General features: G+C 48.5%; 1 pseudogene; it reads right to left on the reverse strand.

Annotated features, from left to right (window-relative positions):
* Positions 1-417: 417 nt before the first annotated feature.
* On the reverse strand, positions 418-558 carry LOC138231809 (U1 spliceosomal RNA; annotated as a pseudogene).
* Between the last annotated feature and the right edge of the window lie 3,227 nt (positions 559-3,785).

A 3,785-nucleotide genomic window follows, 5' to 3' on the forward strand; every position in this document is an offset into this window, starting at 1 on the left:
CGTATAACTAGACATATATTCATTTGTTACCGATTTCATTCATTGAGCACGGATACAGTAGAGGTACAGCCATTCACTGTTTGACATGTCTGCACTGGTACAGAACCGAGCAATCAGAAAACGGGTGAAACTGTCTTTAGACTCAGCATACAGTACCGAGGCCCCCCATGACCAAATAAAGGCTAACCTCGAAAATCAGCCTAAAGAACGCAGACTACAGCAAAACGACTGACTTTGAAAAGGGAATGAACGTCCGGAAGGAGTAGTGGAACTAGCTTGAGATGCTTCTCCGGACCCCTAACTAAAAGCCAGCGAGAACCAGCAGCGGCGTCCACTCCTGTCGAACCGGGATCCTTCCGCAGCCACGCAGCTCGTGGTGTCCTAACCCTCCCGTATCTGATTTTGGACCAAGCACATCAGGGGAGAGCGCGAACGCAGTCCCCCACTACCAGAAATTATGCAGTCGAGATTCCCACATTTGGGGAATTCGCAGGGGTCAGCACAGCCGGAGTGCAATGGCCGAGCCTCGCCCTGGGTGAACCGATTTCGATTCGATTTTTAAGAACTTTATTTTCTTTTCACAAAAAATTACAGGAAATCACAAATCAGAAAGCTTTACATTAATATACATACTTAAAACAGTATATATGATCACATCTCATTACATTTTGACACGGTAACAGTTACATAGCAACAATTTTCTTTTTTTCTGGTGCAAATCACATTCTTTATTTAAACATGATAATGTTTTTCACAGTTTCTTGAGATATTGACCTATGCTCTCTATTTCCCACAGATTTTCTGCTTCCTCCCTCCCTTCTCTCCACAGATCTCTGAGGTAATAGTTCTCTCGGGTGATGAACAGGGCCAGGCTACCTGCTGCCTTGACTGGGACCTCGATGCCTTTGAACAGCCCCATGTTCCTCACTCTCCACAGGGCGTCTTTCCCACTGTTCACCACGGCCCAGATCCTGTCAAACACGTCAGGAGGAAGTTTGACAGGAGAGATGCCGTATATGATGAAAGCAGCGGTCAGGGTAAATTGGGGCGAGAGAGCCTGCAGCCAATCTTCAAACTGTGCCCAGAAGGCCTTAGCAAAAAAGCAGGACCACAGGAGATGGGTCACAGTCTCCTCCTCGCCGCAGCCCACCCTAACGCAGCGAGGGCTGGGGGTGAGGCCCCTACGGTACAAGAAAGTTCGTACCGGTAAGCACTGGTGGACGACACTCCAGGCTAAATCTCTGTGAATGTTGCACAGAAATTTAGAGGATGTGTGTTTCCACACCTTCCTTGTTTGGGCTGATGTTAAAATGCCCACAGGGGTCTGCCTATTGTTCTGGGGTGCTACGAAATCTTCCAGTTTTTGGACGCTGACATCTCGGAGGGGAATATGGCCAATTGGGTGAGATCTTAGAAAACTTTTAACTGTCCCATAAATTGCAGGGCATGTGTCAGAGAGTGGGACGTCCAGCTTGGGTCTGACACCCCACACTCTGAACACCTCCCTACCTACCCAGAGCCTGGAAAAATAAGTCCAGGTACGCGCTGCAGGTGCTGTTGCAAAGCCTCTCAGCACAGAGGCCAGGAAAATGCACAGCAGCTTCGTAGCAATATCTGGGACAGACTTCCCCCCTGAGGGTAGCGGCCTGTACATTATTTCCCTTCTGAGTCTTTCCTGCTTCCCACCCCATAGAAATTGAAACATCAATCTCCTCAGCACCGCCGCAACACGGTGTGGGATTGGGAAGGTAGAAGCCAGAAAATTCAAGACAGGCAAGAGCTCGGCTTTGATGACCAGCACCTTCCCTGTCATGGTGAGGTCTCGGTCCTTCCATTGCATCAGTTTTTTGTTTAAGATTGGCAATTTGTTCTGCCAATTTACTGTTCCCATCTCTTCTCCAAAATACACCCCCAGGACCTTAATTCTCTTCTCTTGCAGCCTGAGATCATGTCCTTCTTTTGGCTCCCTCCAGTTCTGATAAAAAATCTCACTCTTAGATGTGTTAATTTTTGCGGAGGAAGCCAAAGAGAACCGATCACAGCACTGCAGAGCTCTGCTAATTGAGGCATTGTCAGAGAGGAGCAGGGTGACGTCATCCATGTATAGAGATGTCTTTACCTCTCCTCCCCCACTTCCAGGCACTGGTATCCCATTAATGGCCTGATCCTGGCGCAAGGCACAGGCTAAGGGCTCCATAGCCAAAACGAATAACAAGGGGGATAATGGGCAGCCCTGCCTCACCCCTGAACAGACTTCAAAGGTGCGTGATCTATTGCCATTAACCATGACTCTGCTGTTGCTACCTGTGTACAGCAGGTTAATCCACTTTCTCATGATGGGGCCAAACTTCATGTGCTCAAGTACCGATGTTAAGTACTGCCGGTTTAGGCGGTCAAAGGCCTTTTCTAGGTCTACACCTAAAATGCACAGAGGGAGGGAGCGATCCTCAGAGTACAGACAGACATCCCTCAACAAGGCCAGGTTGTCGCTCATCAGGCGTCCTGCTATCCCACAAGTCTGTTCTTTCCCTACCAGTGAGGCCACTACATTTTGTAGGCGCAGGAAAAGGGCTTTGGACAGGATCTTAGTGTCCACGCCTAACAGGCTGAGGGGTCTCCAGTTCTTTATGTCATTTTTTGCTCCTTTCTTAAACAAGAGAGAGATAGTGCCTTCTCTTAAGGAGTCAGGCAGCAATTCTGTCTTGTAGCTTTCCTCGAATAGGAGCAGTAGCGGATCCTGAAGCAGATCCCAAAAGGTGCAATAAAATTCTTTAGGGAGCCCGTCAGCACCCGGAGTTTTCCCCTTCTGTAAGCTCTCCATAGCCTGTCTCAGCTCTTCTACTGTCAAATCCCTCTCAAGTACTTCCCTATCTTCTTCACTCAAAATGTTTTCTAGCTTTGAGGTAAAAAAATGAATATCTTCATCCTTTACCTCTGTAGAGCTGTACAGTCTTGAGTAGAAGGCCTCGGTGCAGGAGAGGATAGCACTCGGCTCTGTTCTCTCTCGTCCCTCCTCATCAACTACACTTTCCATGACAGTCTTGGAGCCTACCACTTTCCTGAAAAAGAAGCGAGTACACTTCTCATTTTCTTCCAAGAACTGCACTCTGCTTCTTAACAGCACTCCTCGACTACTTTCTTCGGCTATGCTCCGGATGTCCTTTTTTAAAAGGGCGATATCCTCGAGCACATCGAAGCCACTGTGCAGCATCGTGTAGAGACGCTGCAGCTGCCTCTGTTTCCTGGCTAGCACTCCTCTCCGTCTGGCAGCAGCCTTCCTTCCCTCAGCCATGAAAAAGGCCTTTGTCCTCACCTTCACCTCCTCCCACCACTCTCCTACTGACCCGTACAGACACTGCAAGGACAGCCACTGTGATAGTTTCTCCTTGTAGCGGGATACTACCCCCTCGTTCTCTAGCAGCTTTGTGTTGAGTTTCCAGAGGCCTGGGCCAAAGACAGTCCCGCCCTGGAGTTCCACTCTACACCCTAAAGCCTGATGATCTGAGAAGAAGACAGGCTGAAGAGTGACCCCAACAACTTTCACTCTCTCTGAGACAAAGCAATAGTCAATTCTGGAGCTGCTATTCCTCCCTGACCATGTATATCCTGCTGTTGTGGGATATATACATCTATATGTGTCTGAGAGTTTAAAGTCTTGAACTAAGTTTTGCAGGGCCAGTGAGCTGGAATCCAATTTTATCGGCGAGCTAGACTGCCTGTCTGTGTGCTCTAAGATACAATTAAAATCCCCTCCCACTATCACGTCTGTGCTGCATAACAATAGG

Source organism: Lepisosteus oculatus, unplaced genomic scaffold (assembly GCF_040954835.1).
Source record: "Lepisosteus oculatus isolate fLepOcu1 unplaced genomic scaffold, fLepOcu1.hap2 HAP2_SCAFFOLD_617, whole genome shotgun sequence".
Classification (NCBI taxonomy): domain Eukaryota; kingdom Metazoa; phylum Chordata; class Actinopteri; order Semionotiformes; family Lepisosteidae; genus Lepisosteus; species Lepisosteus oculatus.